The sequence below is a fragment of the Macaca mulatta genome, chromosome 3 (genome assembly GCF_049350105.2).
Source record: "Macaca mulatta isolate MMU2019108-1 chromosome 3, T2T-MMU8v2.0, whole genome shotgun sequence".
Taxonomy (NCBI): Eukaryota; Metazoa; Chordata; class Mammalia; order Primates; family Cercopithecidae; genus Macaca; species Macaca mulatta.
In genome coordinates this window covers 103808493-103828714 of record NC_133408.1, presented here as the reverse complement: position 1 = coordinate 103828714, position 20222 = coordinate 103808493, and positions in this window count along the sequence as shown.

Sequence of the window (20222 nt, the reverse complement as noted above, 5' to 3'; positions counted from 1 at the left end):
TGTCTTCAGATTGTATGTTTATTTGCAGAAGCTTTCATGGGAGAACTGAAGAAATGATGACCAGCTGCACACACCCGCAAGTTGCTTCTTGGTGACACAGCTGTACCTTGCTAATTGCTCAAGGCACCTCATAAATCTTAAGTATAATGGAGAAAATATAAGAACTTGACATTTTTGCACTTAGCAGATATATTCTCCTTTCTTTTATTTCACAATTCTTCTTTTAAACTGGAAGAAGAGTAAGTAGGCATTGGAAAAAGAAGATAGGAAAATATGAAACATTAATCGAATGAAGAGCTAAGTATCGAATACCAACTATAAACAGAAGAGATATTTATTCTTTTGTGAAAATCAAGCATGAAGCAATGTGATAACCCCTATCAAATTAAAATTCCTAATGCTCCCTGGGGAGTGGTAGAACAGCAGTCTCATCTCATCAATGCTGCTGAGAGTGCATATTACTACAAGCGCCCTGGAAGGATTTGACCATATATGTGAAATATCCATATCCTCTCACTTAGTAATTCCTCTTATAGAGATCTATCTTAAAGAAATAAAATGTAGAATATAAGAATATTTAGATGATATAATGTATACTAGCAAAACATGGAAACACCCTAAATGTTAAGGTGGACACCAGAGAGAGGCTAGATGAATTTCAGTGTATCCGGACAACAGAATTTGCAGCTATAAAAGACATCTGTTGTTTTAGAGTAGCCCACAACCTTTTGGCAGGGAAGGTGGACCTCAGCTTCCTTTATTCTGCTTGTTTCAATCGAGAGAACTCCCTATCATCTTCTCTGACACAGAGGAGGTGTTCACAGTTCAGTGAAAGTCAGAGTCCTTTTGTAGGGACAGATGTGGATGCTTGACAAGAGAAGACCTCTTGCCTTGTGAGACTGCAAGCTGGAAAGGCAATGAAAACCTGGCTAACACTGAGGAAAGCAGAGGCCATAGATGGGGAGAAAGAAAGATTCCCATCAATATTGTTTGAGTCCCTGGATCTCATCATACCTGACTAGCGAGGCTGCCTTTGACTTCCCAGTTATATGAATCAATGAATGCCTCACTTTTTCCCTCTTAAACTCACAACTAAAACATTCTTAGCTAATACATTGTTATTAAAAACCACATTTTATATGAATGCATATGAATACACATTACGTTACTAACTCAATTTTTATATATACACATCTTAAAATGTGTATATGTAAAATTTAAGGACCATTAAAATGCTTTACGAGGTTGTAGTTTTATCGATAATCAAATATTTTTACTTTTAAAGATTATTCACTTAGGCCAGGTGCGGTGGCTCATGCCTGTAATCTCAGCACTCTGGGAGGCCGAGGTAGGTGGATCACGAGGTCAGGAGTTCGAGAACAGCCTGACCAACATGGTGAAACCCCGTCTCTACTAAAAATACAAAAATTAGCCAAGTATGGTGGTGCACACCTGTAATCCCAGCTACTCAGGAGGCTGAGGCAGAAGAATTGCTTGAACCTAGGAGGCGGAGGTTGCAGTGAGCCAAGATCACACTGCTGCACTCCAGTCTGGGCAAAAGAGCAAGACTTTGTCTCAAAAAAAAAAAAAAAAAAAGATTGTTTGCTTAAAAAATTTGCCAATGTCTTAATTCCCTGGCTATTGAGTATTCTAAGAGAAAATGTGTATTGCATAAAATATAACCACATATCTTACTGGTCACTTGTAGAAATAAAAAATGGTACAATACCTATGGAGGGAAATCTGGCAACACCTAACAAAATTACATATGCATTTGTCTTTGACCCAGCAATGCCAGTTCTAAGAATCTCCCCCAAAGATACAGCAGCAAAAATATGAAAAGACATGTGCACAAGCCTATTAATTGCAGCAAATTTGTAATAGAAAATGTTTGAAAACAACCTAAATTTTCATTGATAGGGAACTGATTGAATAAACTCAGGCACATCTATGCAATTGAATACTATGTAGCTGTAGGAAAAAATAAGATCTTACTACACTGTATTATACAGAGATCTCTTGGATATACTAAGTGAAAAAAAATCAATGTGCATAACCAAAACAGTATATGGAGAGAGTTACCTTTTGTCTAATAAAAGGGCAAAACTAAATAGTAGAAGAATAAATCAAAAACTAGTATACATGATTACTAGTATAAGGGAAAAACAAAACGGAAGCATGGTGAGATACCTACCAGAGTGGCTAAAATTAATAAGACATAAATTATCAAGTGGTGTCAAATATGAGGAACAAATGGAACTCTTATACACTGCTGGAAGAAGTGTGCATTGGAACATTCACTTTTGGAAACTCTTTGGCAGTATCTACTAAAGCCTGAACATACATATACCCCATGACCCAGCAATTCTACTTCTGGAGTATACCTACCAGAAATGTATATGTGTATCAGAAGACATGTACAAGAAGGTATTAAGAAGCACTATTGGTTAAGCCAAAAATGAGAAACTTATTTCTCCATCAACAGCAAAAGCCATAAACAAATTATGATACACTGTGTGTTCAATATGATAGATTATGGTAACAGGAATAAAAAAGACAGAACATTTCTACTACATACAACATGGATGGATGTCATAAATATACTGTCAAATGAAAGAAACCAAGCACAAAAGAACACATACTGTATTATTCCACTTACAGTTCAACATCTGGCAAAGCTAATTCATAGTGTTTTAGGAGAGCAGTTGTCTCTGGGAAGAATGGGGAGCAGCAAGCAGGAAGGGCACAAGAGCAGTTTCTAGGTTGCTGGTAATATTCTGTTTCTGCACCTTGCTGGTGGATACACAGGTATGCTCAGTCTATGAGAATTCATCAAACTCCTTATTTATGATGTGTTCCATCATTGTATGTATATTAAACTTTTAAGATGTTTAAAAACATGTAAGTAATTACATCTGAAGGGAAGGAGGGGAAAAGTGGAGGGGATGGGCTGGGAAACAAGACTTCTTTGATTCTATATTGTTATATAGTTTTGGTTTTAGAATCATGTGCATGTTTTACATATGCAAAGAAATAAATTATGTAAAAAGAAGAAAAATTTATAGATGCATATATTAAGTGGAGGTAATTAGAACTATGTTTGACCAGGTGTTAAATTCCAAAAGGGGTGTGTGTGTGTGTGTGTGTGTGTGTGTGTGTGTGTGTGTGTCTATTTTCGGGTTTAAGTAAGTTTGAAAATGGTTGAGGCCAAGTCATATGAAATTTAGAATGATAATTCTGGATTTGGCCTAACAGCTTGAAAATAAATCATGGATACTAAAAGCACAAGCCCTAGGGAAACAAAGAAGGAAGGTAGAAAAACAAACAGCTGGAAAAGCGCTCGTTATTATCCAAAACAAACAGATGTACTGTAGTTAGGCACGTACTAACCTAATGGCCTTTCTGGAACTGACAAAAATGTGTTTGAGAAGCCATAACATCAAGCCAGGCAGCTCTATGAGCTGAGCATTAAACTCAATGCCCAGACAGAGCCCGCCCCCACTTGTTTGGCTTTGGGCTGAGTCAGTTATTCAGTATGTTTAATAATACTGACTGCTGCAGAACTGTGCAAAATGGCGAGTGAAAAAGATAGTCAAATGGTTCACAATTTTTTTTAAATCAGGAACTCTAGCTTCTTCTGCCAACTACTTGATGCCCAAAGATTTCCCAAATCTTCCTAACTAATAGAGAGTGGAGGATAATGGGAAGAAGGCTAGAATTTTCATCTTTGGGAGAGTCAAGGCATGTAATTATACAGGTGTATCAGATGAGCAATTGGAATCTAATCTGTAGAGAATTCTGACCCCCAATGGATCCTATACCACTAATGGGGTCAGAGGTTTGAACAGCCTTCTAGTTTGGGGGTTCGGTTCAAATCTAGCTCTGTAAATTCAAGTTTTGTGACTTTGGTCATGCATCTTAATCTCCTTGGACCTCAGCTTTCATCATCTGTAAAATGATAAGGAACACTGTTGAGCTGTTCTAGGATTAGATCAGTCAAGGCACATGAAGAACTTAGTACTGTCTTAGTGTTTAAGACAGGCTAACACTATCCCTCTACCAAACTGTGTCTTATTTTTATGCATTACTAACTAGAAAAAGGTGAATGGAATGGATGAACATTTATTTACCACCATTATTCACCCATTATTATGTGCTGGGTGTTTTATTAAGAATTTAAATACTATAAATATTTATTTCCTTTAATCGTTACAGAATCCTTACGAGGTAACAAGTGAAGAAGTGATGCTTAATGTCACACAGCAAGTAAGTGGCAGAGCAAGGATCTGGGCCCAGAAAAGAATATTTTTCTTTGTCTGTAAGACAGCAATCATCAGGAGGAAAGAAGAACCATATCAGGATGGTAGCCCGTGATGCTAAAAAAGCATTCATTGGCCATTCATAAATTAGCCCCTACATGTATATCAAGAACTAAGCAAAAGGACTGTCTCTTTCTAAGAGTGGACAGAGACAGTTCTATTTGGAAGATGGAGGCGGCTGGAATGAACAAAGTGTGGGTAAGTTGGAATTCGGCCTGGAGAACAGAGTGCCTGACACAATAAGCATCTGTTGAATGAACGAAGATATTTAATGTAGAAAAAGAAGGGTCCCCAGTCACTATCAGTCCCTGGGTTAAGCTGAGGTCAGAATTTAGTGGACCAAGACAAAAAGAGGACTTAGGCCAAAAGAACATAAACTCTACACCAAAGCTAGGAATCATAGAATGTAAAATTAAAAGTGCCCTGAAAAATCCAGGAAAGATGAATGGCTGCTGTAGTTATAACCAACAGGTGGGCTCATGTTGATGTTCGGAGCTCAAGTTTAGCCAGGGGTCATAAGTAGAGAAGAATATATGTATAAGGCATGAACCAATGCAGTTCAGGCTGGTCAGTAAAATAAATAGAAAGGGAAGAAAATATAGACTAAGCAGGAAGGCATAACCATCTGTGGATCACAGGACAGTGATGTTTGTCCACTGTTCTCGTCTTAGATAATAGTAGTAAGAGTAAGTACTGTTTCATGAAACTTCCAAAGTGAGTTCTAGATCACACTATAGAATGTATTTTATTTATTTATTTATTTTACTATGGACTGTGGCCAAAATATTTGGAAACCTTCTGTTGTAGGGACTATGCTACCTACTAGAAAATTACATCCTTGTCGTTGGTAGTTAGGCAAATTAGCTACAGTAGTTGATTAGGAAAGAATTATGGTCCAGATATGCCTCAAGGGGCAGTGTTACTTTGATAAACTCACCATGTTCCAAGGTCTATTTTCACAGCTCCATGGGTAGGGAAATTTGACTACGCAGCCCATGAAGAGATGATCAGTATTCCAGGACTGACTCATTTATTAATTTCCAAAGAGAAATATGGATGCACAAAGCCATTTTGATAATTTGCTCCCTGTGGGAAAAATCTGCCTGAGATATCATATAAGAATGTGGCTTGCTGCACATTGAATCAGAGTAACAGGAATTAGTTTAATATTGTAAGTAGTGGTGACATTTGGGTAGGAAGCCTCTCTATGGTAATAGTAGTAACAGCTAACATTTGCTGAGCACTTACTGCAGGTCAGGCATTGTACTCATTTTATACCTCATTTCATACTCACCCTATGAGATTTTTCACTGCAGAGATATACCTGCCAAGCAGGTGACATATTGGTGTCAGTTAGTCAGCCTACCCCTCTTCTGAACTCATGCTAACAAATTCTCTTTGACTCTATTTTCCCTAACTCTGTTAATCCTACTTGCTAATGCTGTATTCCCACCCTCGCCTAAGCACACTCCTAAAGGTACCCAAGGAGTGCCAGCAGGCACACCAGCCACAGAATAGCATGGAAAATATTCAGAGAATCGATCTTACTTGATGGTAAACAATATAAAATATTTTTATATGAAATAAATTGGATTCATTAGAAAGTATAATGCAAAATTTTCCAGGTGCAGTGGCTCACGTCTGTAATCTCAGCACTTTGGGTGACTGAGACAGGTGGATCATCTGAGGTCAGGAGTTCAAGACCAGCCTAGCCAACATGGTGAAACCTCGTCTCTACTAAAAATAAAAAATTGGCCGAGCGTGGTGCCATACACCTGTAATCTCAACTACTCGGGAGGTTGAGGCAGGAGAATCGCTTGAACTCGGGAGGCAGAGGTTGCAGTGAGCCACGCCATTACACTCCAGCCTGGGTAACTGAGTGAGACTCTGTCTCAAAAAAACCAAAAAAGCACAATGCAAAATTTTAATGAATGTTTAAGGATAAGTCTAGAAGAAATTTTACACTTGAAATTAAAATCTTGAGCTCTCTCTCTTTTGGTATTTAGTGCAAATTTTTGAAAATCATGATACTACACACACGGGCAACACAAAACAGCTGAATAGGCTTAAGTTTCCTAAATTATAATCACATATTTGTCAGTCTCACTACAACACTGCCCAGTTCTCTTTGATTGAATGTGGTGTTTTAAATTTCATGAGTCCTATACTGACAATTAGCTCTTAGGTTCTATCTATAACTAGTTTTATCCATTAACATTTTTTCAAAATTAGAATTTATTATCTTTCTCTGACAAAAAAAAAAAAAGGAGTACAAACTTATTGTGGAAAGTTTAGAAAATCTAGAGAAACATAAATTTAAAAATTGGAAAAAATTGGAAATGCCTTAAATTCATCAATTAGAAATAAGATTATTAACCTGCTATGTGCCTGTGCTACACTATTAACTACATAGTCAAAATCCTTGCCTTAAAGATATTCTTCTTCTTTATTCTTGTACATATGAGTATTAACATAGACATAGATATACAAATACACACACATACATTTTTATAAGATTGGGATACTACTAAACGTATTCTTTTATTGGGTGAATTTATTTAATATTATGTTATAACCATTATTGTGTTTTATTTTATTATATTTTTACCTATGCTATAGTTGTTAAAAACTGCATGGTAATTTATTTTAGAGACATGATATATTGTCTAATAAACCTCCAACTTATTGTTCGTTGTTTTCAATTTTTTATTCTTATCAACATACAGTGAATTTTTATAGACAAATTTTTCTGCATATCTACAATGATTCCCTTTGGATGAACTCATTTCAGAGCAACATGATCCTCTTTTGGAGTCAAAGATTAAGGATATTTTCAAGGCTTTTGACCCATTGCTAAGTTGTATCCCAGAAAGATTTATACCAGCTTATATTTCCAAATGCAGCTTATGCTGTGTATTTTCCCTTACCCTCAACAACATTAGGTATTTATTAAAAATTTTAAACCAATTTGTAGGTGAAAATTGGTTTCTTGTTTTAATATGCTTTTTTTATCTCTTATGAAGTCAAACATTTATTGGCCTCTGTAGTTCATCTTTTGTGAATTACCTTTTCTTGTCTGTCCCCTGGCCATATTTCTGTTGGGGTGGTTAGCTTTTTCTTTTCTATTTGTACGGGTTTTTTTTCTTAAGTATATAATGACTTTTTGCCTGACACTTATGATAAAGCTATTTTTCCTAGCTTCTAACTTGCCTTCTCATTTATTTACTGAGGGTTTTTTCTTGGAATTTTTGAATTTTATGTAGACACATTTATCAATCATTTTATAACTTCGGTTTCATAGCTTAGAAATTCCTCTACCACCTCTGCATCTATTATCTTTTTATTTCTTTCTAACTGAAGAATAACATCACCAAATGTGTTGGACACATTTTGAGTATCTTCCAAGTTTGGGAGAAGCCACATGATCCTTTAGTTTTTAGAAGAAGGAATTAAATGGTCTTGGGTAGGTGATGTGCAGGACTAGAGACAGAGATAGAGAGATAAATGGTAGATAGTGCTTTGAGGCATGCATATTTACTGGCTTTTCTTCCTAGAAAGGCACAAGGCTCTAATCCAGTGGTTTTAGATAGGGCCCAAGAACTTGTATTTCTAACAAGTTCTAAATTGGGGCTTGAAGTTTCTCTAGGTGAAAACACTGGAATTAATGTAACAACCAATTTGAATTCATTTATTTCATCATTTTCTAATCTAATGACTTTCTCTAATTTGATATATTAAAATAAGCTTACATAGCCTGAGCAAATATTTTCTGATCTCTGACCCCACTCAATAGTGACCACTCAAGGCTCATCCAAGTAAGAAAAACCTTGTGCAGACACTCAGTTTCCAGCAGGGCTCCATGGTTCCCTCACCTGTGATGCTCCTGAGTTGTCAGTGGCCTTGTCTGTTTCTGACTGAGTACTGAAAGAGGGTAATCTTACTTTCCTGCCTTAGCAATCATTGTGTAGATAACCTCTGTGGTGAATGTTGATTCACAGTTTCCTCTGAGCTAGAAAGCGGTTCTTTTCTTTTGAAGTAGCAAACCAAATTTCCACTTCTGAGACCTGTATTTCCTTTTTAAAAAATAGAAGATGATGGCAAGTCCAACCTCAAAGCCAGTTAATACCACCCTGCCTCTCATCCCCATCCTCCTTGTCTAAAAGGCAAGCCCCTCGGCCTTAATCTTCAATTCATGCTATTCTGGGTGTCCTCCTCAAAGACTGCTTTGCTTGGTTTGCACTGTACCTTCTGAAATCCCTTGTTCTACTTCACATGAGTCCCTCTATATTTTCTCCTACTTTCCCCTCATCTGAGAGTCATTCCAGACCCCTTCCTCATTCCTCACACCCAGACACCAAATCTGGGAGACTATGTCATCTCAGTGTCTCTCAAACTGGTCCAGGCTTTGGTTCATCATCACTATTGCCTTAATTCCAGCCCTCGTAGTCTGTCCCCTGGAAAGCCAGTATGGTGCAGAAATAAACACACACATGATTTGGTATCACAGAGACCTGTGTTTGGATCTCACATCCATTGCTTATTAACGGTCTGATACTGGGAACAATAACTTGACTTTTTTGAGGTGGCTTCCTGTTTAAAATGGGAGTCATATCTATTTCATGAGCATGCTGTGAGGGTTAATAAGATACCACGAGTGAAAGCACTTCACATACTGCCTCCACAGGGTGCATTTTCAGCAAATATTGGTTTCCTTCCCCCACCCATTTGTTTGTTCTTTGGTTTCCATCAATGTTTCCTAACAGGTCCTCTCATCTCCAAACAAAAATCCACGCAACCACCAGAGCAGCCTTTCCAAATCAGATATCTAATTTTTTGTAAAAGTAATTTGATCTTACCATTGCTCATAGGACAAAGCCACGCCACAAGGTGCTCCCTCTACTCACTATCTTTCATCTGCATTTCATCTTCTATGCCTCCCTACTAGGTGCTTCCCGAACTGCACACATTGAGTTGTTTCATACCTTCCTGATTTCCCAGTTCTCACCACTATCTCAAATATCTTTCCCTTTTCCCAACCTTATCCAACAACTCCTTGCTACTCATTCCTTAAGTACCACCTTGGCTGGGCACAGTGGCTCACACCTGTAATCCCAGCACTTTGAGAGGCCAAGGCAGAAGGATTGCTTGAGGCCAGGAGTTCTAGACCAGCCTGAGCAACATGGCGACTCCCTGTCTCTACGAAAAATTTAAAAACTAGCTGGGTTTGGTGTGTGGTGGTGCGTGAACCTGGTTGGGAGCAGGTGAGTGTTGCGAGGAGATCACTTGAGTCCAGGAGTTTGAGGTTACAGTGAGCTATGATCATGCCACTGTACCTAGCCTGGGTGACACAGCGAGGCCCTGTCTGTTTGGAAAAAAAAAAAAAAAAAGTCCCACCTTAAGCATCTCCAACTCTAAGAAATTTTCTCTGATTTATTTACATAACTCATCTTACCTCCTTTTTGTTTCTATTATACTTTGTATAAAACATAAGTACATCCTTTAAAACACTGTAGTGTAACAATTATTCGTGTGTCCATTTATCTATCCTACTGCATTACTTGAGGATTAAGAGGACACGTTAAATAGCCTTAAATAGCCAACACCTAAAAAAGAAGAACATTTTAACTCTAACCCATCTAGACTGCATCACAGTTTATACAAAATTAAAATGAACTCACATTTCACAAGTAATATAACTCTTGCTATATTTTGAAAAAATTTTATAATTGTGCTTTGAAAATTATTTAGCTACAAGCAACTGGTTTAATTCTAAGGGCTATGATTTCAAGGCAGTTATTAAGCAGACCCAAAATTATTGTTAAATATAATGAAATAGTAACTTAACAATAACATTTTTATAGATATTTGACAAAATACTTCTTCTTTTAAAGTTGCCATTTTTCTAAAGTTTGTTTTAGAACCAATAAAAAGCTTTTCAAGTCTCAAATATTTTCATACCCTTGAAAAGCTCATGGACTATAGGACTGTTCTTATGGTATATAATTGGCCACAACAGTCATTCTACTGATACATACTAGGTACTAAATAAAGAAGTGTTTTCATGAATTAACAAATAGCTATGGCTCTTTTATATTTTTAATATTTTGTTACCATTTATTTTGCCTCTGCCAGCTGCCTTGTACTGTACTAATCAGTTTTTATATGTTTTAACTTAATTATCTCCATCTTTACAGATGGAAAAACTGGATGCTCAGGAATATCAGGAAACTTGTTCACTCAGTTAATTGATGGCAGGGCCAAAATTCACCAGGCTGCCTGACTCTCAGGCCAGGTCTTCACCACATATAATCTTTTGTAGGCCCATCAAACAATCTGACTTACAGCTTCCTCACTTATAAACTGGGAATAATTACATATTTCTCGAAATATGTATATTTTGAACAAGAAGTGAAAGGAGTCTAGCATAGTACATGGATCATAGTTGGTATTCAATAAATAATTTTAGTTTGTTAGGGATTGAAAATAATTCCCCTGTGCAGGGATAGTAAGTGAATTTGGCACTCCTATTTTCTGCTCCCACAGCAGCCTGAACTTTCCCTATTACAGCACCAGTATGGAATCTAATATACTTGTTTGTTTCATTGTATTCCCATCTAGACCATGAGCTCTGTGAGGACAAGAATTACGTCTGTCTCTGTCATCTTTGTAACTAGTTCCCAGCCCGTTATCTCCCATAGGTATTAGATGCTTGAAATCAGTATTAGTTGAATTGTTAATTTAGAAAGCACTTACCTAGTGGTATGATTCCTTTCCTTTCAAATAAAGGAATCGAAGTCAAGTCTTATGCTCATAAGTAGCCCACACTTTAGTTGGGATGAAAAAGTCATAGGATGGTATTTCTAAAGCAACACATAGTCAAATCAGTTATACAATAACATCTCACAAAACCTTACCAGTTTTTCTCTCTGTAGAATCTCATTAAGAATACAATATGAAAAAAATTGCCGTGATTTTACTAACGTTCTTTAAGCATACTCAGATATGCTTAAGATGTAAGAAGAAAATGAAAAACATCAAACCCATAATGATATGCAAATGATATTGATCTAATCAGTCATGTTTGCTGTCATAAAGAAGTCCACATGATTACAAAATATTTCACATATTGTGTGAGCATTATTATAGTGTACATCATCATCATTAAACATCCATCTGTGTAAGGCACCCTGGTAAGTACCATGAAAAAGACTTTAATTAAAACAAGTTAAATCCCTACACTTTAGGAATCAAATTTACTGAAATAATCCTCTCTGCTCAAAAAAAGAAGTTCCCTAATACTTTAAGTTTTAAGTTTAAAGAAGAATAATTTGAGCAGCTGGATCCTATCCTATTGATACTTTCATTAACCTTCATAAATCATCGAGTGTAAAAAGATGAATCCTAAAGAACACTGATTCAACCAAGCTTACATTTGTCATTTATTAATTTAAACTGGATTTAGTTACTTATGTTTATACTAACTTTTAGATATTCTTTGTATACGAAGACTCTGAACACTTTGCCATGACTCAACTTTATTTCTAAACTTATTATTTCATATTCAATTTTAATTATGGTATCTTTTTTCCAAAAAAAATCATCTAGTCACAGTTTTTAGTCTTTTAATTATAGTTTCTATCTTGGTATAATGGTGTATTTTCTCTTTTAGATTTAAATCTTTAGTTCATCTGGAATTTATTTTCTGAATGGTAACTTTAACATGTTTTGCTAATTATCTTCACACTATTTATTGAGTGATCCAAACTTTTTCTACCAATTAAAAATATTCACTTTTGCATTCCTAAATTTCCACATACACATGGATCTATTTCATGACTACTTTATTTCATTAATCTCTCTATTATTTTATGTTTAAATTGCTTTGGCCTTATATTCCAATTTCTGGCATGGCGCATTTTTGTTTCAATTGTGAATGGGATATTTTCTTTTTCAGTCTAGTTTTCTATCTAGCTATCATATATACAAAAAACCAATTGCATTTCATAGATTTTGATTAGATCTACCAAATCTTCCTTTTTATTATTTAGCTCTTTTACTTGATTATCTTGGATCATCTAGAGAGACAATTTCATCATCAGTAAATAATGATAACTTTATCTCTCCCTTCCAATATTAATGCCATATCTCTTATTTATCTCTTTTCTTTCTTATCTTATTGCACTGGCTAGAACTTCCAGATCTAGGCTTAGCAATAGCAGATAAAATGGAAACTTTGTCCTTTTTGGGATGAAAGATAATTTAATTAAGAGCATTCTTAGCTTATAATTATGCACCAAAGTAAATTAGCAAATGACTATTTGCTGTCCTACAACTACACTTTTGTGAAAATAATAATAGTAATTACACTTTTCTCTGAAAAAGCAACTATATCAGGCATTTGATAGGTTTAATGAATAATTCTTAAAACACTCTGCAAGGTAGGTCTATTATACTTATTTTGCATTTGAGAAAAGAAAGATTCTTATACACTGAAAAACATTCCTAAGGTTACTCAGCTCATAAGTGGTAAATCTAGAAGTAGAACCTAGAGTTCTCTGATTCTAAACTCTTCTTTTGTACCATATTACCTGCACTATATAAATGCTATTAGGATTTAATTCTGATATGTACAAATGGATCTGTCTCATTGGTCAATCGATATAGGGTTGTAATGCTATACTTAATATATCTTAGGTATTCAACTTGTGAGAATTATAATACTGACTTTGAATGACAGAAATTATAATCATTACTCTTAATTTAAAAAATAGAATTAATCAAATAAATGTTAAGTACCTACAATATGTCAGTGTCTTCATAATTATTTACCTAACTACATCATTTAATAACATACAGGTTAAGCATCTCTAATCTGAAAATCTGAAACTTCCTCAATGCCAACATGATGCTACAAGTGAAAAATTCCACATATAAGTACTCAACACAAACGTTATTTTATGCATAAAATTATTTTAAATATTATATAAAATTACCTCAGACTATGTGTATAAAGTATATGTTAAACATAAATAAATTTCATGTTTAGACTTCGGTCCCATCCCCAAGATATCTCATTACGTATTTGCAAATATTCTCAAATCCCAAAAAATCTGAAATCTGAAACACTTTTGGTCCCAAGCATTTCAGATAACTGATTGTCAACTTGTGTTGATCAGACTGTGACTTAGCATTTCATAAAGGTATAGCTTCTGCCCCAAATAAATCGTCTGTAAGTCAGAACTCTATTGGTGACAAGTGATGGAAACTCAACTCAAATTATCTTGAATTTAAAAAGGTCTTATGAATTTATGTAACCAGAAAAGTCCATAAGTAAGGCTGGCCTCAGGCATGACTAAATCTTCCCTTTTTTGAGATTTTCAAAGTGTTGATTTGAAAAGAGGAAAAAAAAAAAACAAATTATCTTTCTTCCTACGGCAGTACAGAAAAATCCAAAATTTTCTTTATTTAGGTAACATGTCTACTTCTTGCACTAATTCCTGTGGCTGAAGGGATGGGGCGCTCTGATTGGCCAGGCCTGGGTCACATGGCCACTCTTGTAATTTAAGAGTATGGGGAGGATATGGTGATTAGTAGTCCTACCAGAATCTAACGCAAAATAGATAGCCTTTCCACAAATTCTACATTGTTAAAATACATACAGTAAGTCTGCAGATTGTGGTGGTGAATCTGAGTTAAATAACATGCTACAGAGAACCTCTAATTGTGGTGACTTGTACTATAATTCATTCCAGTTGAATTGACCTGAGAGTTGCAAAGCACTCTGTGTATGAAGTGTGGGAATGAGCAGGAGCTTTGCAGGAGAGCTTCTTTAAACAATTCCTGATTCTGGAGCCTGAGCCGTTAACTCCTCTTCACTTGTTTTCTCATTTGTAAAATGGGAGTAATAGTAATGATCCCCATGGGATGCTCCACATGAAGGGTATACACCAGCGTCTGCCACACAGGCATGAGCTCAAAAGATAGTTGTTATTCACTATTATTACCAAAGCAGGATTTTTTTTTTAAAAGACCTGGTCTTTCATATTTATAAATAGCTGATATTTTAAGGAAAAACGAAATGCCTTGTATTTCCTAGCATGAAGATGGCATCACTTTAAAATGGGTCATTAACTTCCCAGAGTGTTAACAGCCAAAACAGCTTGCCATAGCTGCCCCAACTCATACACATACACTCCAACTTCCATCGTTTCCAGGTCCCTTATCCTATCCATCTTTCATTCATTTATTTATCAAAAATGTCTTAAGAGCCTAATATGCATCTTCATGACTTGATTTTACCCTCATGACTTCTCCTCAGTCCTTTGGAGGAGCATCAGCCCCACAGTTTGACTTTTTGCTTCTATGTTTAATCACCATTGACACCCTTTTGGTCTGTCATGCCAGAAGACTCTTCCAGAAGACCTCCACTGCCCTCCTGGACTTCGTGTCTCTCTGTGTTTTCAATGGGGAAAGGTATATACTATATATGTTTACAATTTTTTAAAAAAGTTTTTCCTGTTTTCCTATTTCTTTTAAATCTTTTTGATACTTGAGTAGGATTTTTTTTTCAGTTCATATATAATGGGAGAGGTAGAATTTAGAAGCCAATTTTAAATGAGGATCTAAAAGGGTTAATTACATATAGATGCTGGCTCCTGGTGAGATAAAGTCAAGCTGCTCAATTAAGGTCCCCGCTTGAAATCTGATTGTCTTTCTAAGAGCTTTTCATCTGTAACTTGCATATTCTGGAACAAGTGTTCAATTGTAATCAGCAACATTTTTCACTTAATTTTCTTTAATTTTAGAAGTCTACCAACTAACAGGTTTATCTGTTTCAATAAATGAGCAGGTACTATGCCAAGTGCTGCAGGCATTCCTGTACACAGCACCCTGGATTTTACCTGCAAGCAAGAAGGGGATGGGACTGAGTGGTGGTAAAAAGAATGCAAAGATAAATAATTGAAAACATAAATGATGCTTTTATGAAGCAGAATAGGAAAGGAGCTATAAGATGCAATTAAAGTGCTACAGGAGTTCAAAGGAGAGCAATTACAGTAGTCCCTTCTTATCCAAGGGTGCATCCATTCCAAGCCCCCCAGTGAATACCTGAAACCATGGCTAGTACTGCACTATACATATCATTTATATATATAGCATATATATATATATATATATATATAGTACTATGGTTTTTTTGTAGACATAAATACCTATGATAAAGTTTTTAACTTATACATTAGGCACATTAAGAGATTAACAATAATAACTAAAAATAAAATAGATAATTATAACAATATACCATCATTAAGTTATGTGAACATAGTGTCTCTCTTTCTCAAAATATCTTATTGTAGTGAACTGAGGAAAACTGAAACCTTGAAAAGTGCAACCATGAATAAGGGGGGACTGGGGGACTACTGTATCTCTGTTTGAGGTGAGGCAGAAAGGGTTTCATGGAAAAGGAGGGTGTGAGATGAGCACACATGCTTGGATTTTGGCTAGCAGAGATGGCAGAAGGCAAAAACAGGGGTGGAAACATAAAGATACAAGATATGACTAACTAGAATATCCAAACAGGGAAGCTTTGACTGTCATTGTGAATGACCTAGTGAATGGAGTCCCACAGGCAGTGAGGAGACAGGGATAAAATGACTGGCACCTGGCAGTCAGGTGCAGATGAGATTAGGGCAAGGAGGCCCTGAGGCAGGGAGATGAGTTAGGAGACTCTGTAGGACTAAAGGAAATAAATAAGAGAATCCATTCCTATAATTTTGAGAAGGTGGGCTGCAAGGGATTTGAATATGTGTTTGTTCAGGAGACAGTAAAAGGAGGTAAAGGAAAGGAAGTTGCCAGAAAAACCAGCAGGAGCAACCCACAAGTAGCTTATCTAGATGGAGATTTTCAACAGTGAGTTGAAAATATGCCTCAAGGGAGAATAGATACAGATGTGGAAGCATTGGTGCTAGAGTCCTAAGGATCCCTGGGATTCTCAAGATAAACAGTGCTATCTGCTCTTTTTACAGTTTCTCCTCAAACATTTATTTCATTCTTAGCAGAACATTTTTCTTTAGGAAGTAGGAGGAGATAATGCAACAAGGTAAGGGTCAGAGATGGAACAGTCCGAGAGGTCGAAAGAGCTCCCAGGTGGTATGGTATCAGGCAAGGGAAAGGAAAGGAGAGGTTTAGAGAGTGAGAGTATGACAGATTAACCTCCTCAAATACTGCAGAGAAGTTCAATGGCATGAACACTAAGCAAAGACTCTCCCCACTAATTCTGTCATATACTATTAAGACACCTGGCATAGCACTTATTATGTAATATTTTGCTTATTATTCTTCACCATTAGGTAGGGACTACTTGATATTGCTAATTTTTTTTATTTTCAGTATGCTTCACTAGTAAATGAGTGAATGAATGAATGAACACATGAATGAAAATGTTAATTGTGATGGAAACAGTAGTTTCAGTGGACAAGTGGGTGTGGTGTGGAAACCCAATTCCAATGCCTAAAATAAACAAACAATCGTAAGAAAAGTCAAGGTGATATGCTGAGATGTATAGTTTTCTTTTTTAAGGAAAAACCAAACAACCCCAAAACTCAAGTTTTTACAATGCTTGGCTATAATTGTGATGATTAAAAAAAAAAAAAAAAAAGAACTGCCATTGTATCAGGAAATGTTTTTTCAGACAGCTAGTTTAGAGAAAGTTCTGCTAAGACATTTCTGTTGACCCAGTGGGACTTTAGGAAAGATTTAGATGATTACAAGAAAAGCCTCTGACAGATATCTGTGAAAGTAAGATTAAAACAATAATGCACACAATCAACTGAGGTCCACGGGTTTGTAAACCAGTGCCAGTCAGGATGCTCAGAGCTGGGAATGGTGATCTTCAGGCAGCCAGGTGAGACTAATCTGGAGAAGCTTTAGGAAGGAGATAAATTTAAGCTGTTTTGAAAGGGGACTATTCTAGTCAATTGGCAAAGAGTCTTAAAGCACGGGATTAGGAATTTTAATTTGATTACTCGAGGTAATTTGGAGCTACCCCAGTGTTTTGAGAAGACTTGGTATAAATGTTGTTTGGAAGATGATTCATTTCCATAGTTCTTAACCCTGTCTGCATATTAGAGTTACCTGGAGAGCTCTGAAAACTCCTGGCGCCCAGGCTGTGCTCCAGAGTAATTAAGTCTGGGGTGGTACCAAAGCATCAGTGCTTTGTTTTGTTTCTTAAAGTTCTCTGGGTGATTTCAATAAAGAGCCAAAAATTAAGAAGCACTGCTCTGAGTATGGGATAAATTGCAAGAGAAAGGCTAGAATTAGAAAGGTTAGCCAGGAGGCTGGAAATTGGAATCTGACCTAGCTTTGTGAGCAGAGATAAAAGGGGTGAAGCTAAATAAAGTATTCCAAAGGAAAACTTGGTTGAACTTTGTGATGCATGCCAGTTGCATTTTTAAATAAAGCTATCCTCCAGGAGTGTCACTGCTTTTACTATAATGGATTAGTTGAAAAACAAGCACACAGGATTTGCTTTTGCTAAAATTTGGGGCTATTAGCAAAATTCTCAATTTCTGTGGGAGCAAAGCAGGTCAGAAGAGAAAAGAAAATGTAATCACATTAAAAGTACATGTTGTTTATATTTGAAGGGGGAAACAAAATTGAGTGATGGATGTTCCTGAATTAAGAATCCAAATTCAGATTTTAAATTGAATTACCATTGGGAGATACTGGGCTGTGGTAAAATTACGATCCCTTTAGAGTAACCTTGAAGGAAATGAAAAGTCAGACTATTAAGGAACTGAAGAGAAAGATCCACCATCATTCTCAATCATATTATTCCCCTTTCTTGGAATGAAGAATTTGTAATGGGTATGGGAAATGGATGGTGATGTCTCAGTTTGATGACCTCTCAGAAAGCTGAGTTAGGAAGCAATGATGGGAGTTCCAATGTTTAATTGAGAACACTTTAAATTTATCCTGGCATGACCCACCTTTAAAGTTTAGAGGAAGGGCAGAATGTTATAAAGTGGGACTATTATTTGTAAAAGGAAATAGTGTTTCCTTATTTAACTGTGTATGAGTATTTGATGAAATAGAGACATTGAGAGAGGAACTTCACTGGCAAGAGCTTCCTGAGGGAAGCAATCGAAGATAGTTATTGGAGCAAAATCATTTTTCTGACTCTAAGAATGAAGCTGAGTCTTACAGCGGTGATAAGCCTCCATCTGATAGCTGCTGTCATTACTTAGAGCACAGACTTGGAACTGTAAATGAAAGATAATTGTTCCTATATTCCTGCTCCCAAATGGTGGGTCTCTGGTAGATGCAGAGATAAAGCAGTTGGCCAGGAGTGGTACCAGCTTTAAGTCAGGTAGGTGTGCATGTAATTTGAGGGGCAGAGCCTCCCCTAACCCTCCCTCCCTAGAACTTCCTCAGTTAACATCATTCTACTTGCAGGGAGCAGGGGTACAGTAGGTTAGGACATTGTTTGCAGAAGACCCTTGAGGAAATAAAAGTGCAGTATTAAGGATCAGTAACACATCTGGAAATGACATTCATACCCCAACTCCCACCCCCAACTCAGAGGAGCTTAGGGCAAGTAACTAAGTAGCTGGGTCCAAGGGGATGTGTTAAGGTAAGGGTCAGAAGGGAAGAGTTCACAAGCCTGGGTAGGGTACAGCAGGGAGGACCCATGGGTGTCCTGTGGGAAGCAAGTGGGCCTGGGGCAGCAAGAAGGACCTGAAAGGTCTTGCTGACACCCGAGAGGACAAACCCCATCCTTCCACTTTGTCTCTGCCTTGGGCTCCGAGCCTACTCCACTTCATTTCATCCAGCCAGCCTGACTACAGGAGGCCCAAAGCTACTCTGTGCCCTGGGCACGTTTGAGTCTCCTTAAATGCTTCCAATTACCTTTGCCTGGGTTTGTGGTTCCAGGAAAGAAGGTTCTAAATTAACACTGTACAAGGCCCCCCTGCATGTTGGTTTGCAAAATTAATGATCCTAATGGAAAAGCAAATTAATCTTTGATGCTTGGTTGAGGATAAACACAAAAATCTCTGTTTTGGACACTGGACCTTCTTAATACATCTCATCAATAGTATTTTCTCTCTCCCTTCCATGCCTGCCACATTCACAAAGAGAGGAGACAATACAACTTATAACTCCATCTCTGAATCCAAAGGGCCGTGATGCACGCATTTATTCTGCAAACATTTATCAATGGTCTGGTTTGTGCAAGTTGCCCAAAAGAAGCCAGGAAAGGCTGCACAGAGGAGGCCACCTGATGACACCCCCTCACACGTAAGGTTTGACTTGCACTTTCTACATTTATGGTTTGAAAAGACTGCAGTAAGCATTTTGTAAAATGTAAATTACATTCTTCAATTTTAGGAAGAGCACAATAGTTTTTCCAAAAGCCGACTGTCACAGTTCTGAGGGTTCACAGAGCTCTTTTAAGGGGATCGGAAGTTCTCTGGCTGCCTTGCTGTGTTTTTCTAGCCAGAAGTCTCTGCTGCAGTGCATTGCTCAGTTCCTTTCAACTGAAAAATTAAATCTGCACTCCTGTCAAAATGTGTCATCTACACACCCGGACACTCATCACAGTTCACCAGGCTCTACGCAGAGTCCAGGCTGAAAGGATGGCATGCCCTCCCCAACCCCACCCTTTTGAGGCCTGGGAAGCCCAGGTGCTGGGGAGGAGTTGAACAACTGTGTCCAGGGAGTGTCTGGCAAAGCCGGCCCAGGGAGTTCCACGGGAGCCTCGGTGCTATGAAAAGAGCCAGTGTCCATCCATTTCCTCGGGTGTGAATCACACTGCCCGGTCGGGCCTTTGGGAGAAAATTAATGAAGGACACAGTCAGCGCCGTAGAACCTGCCAAACACACATCAGATCCAGGGGAGTCTGTGAAG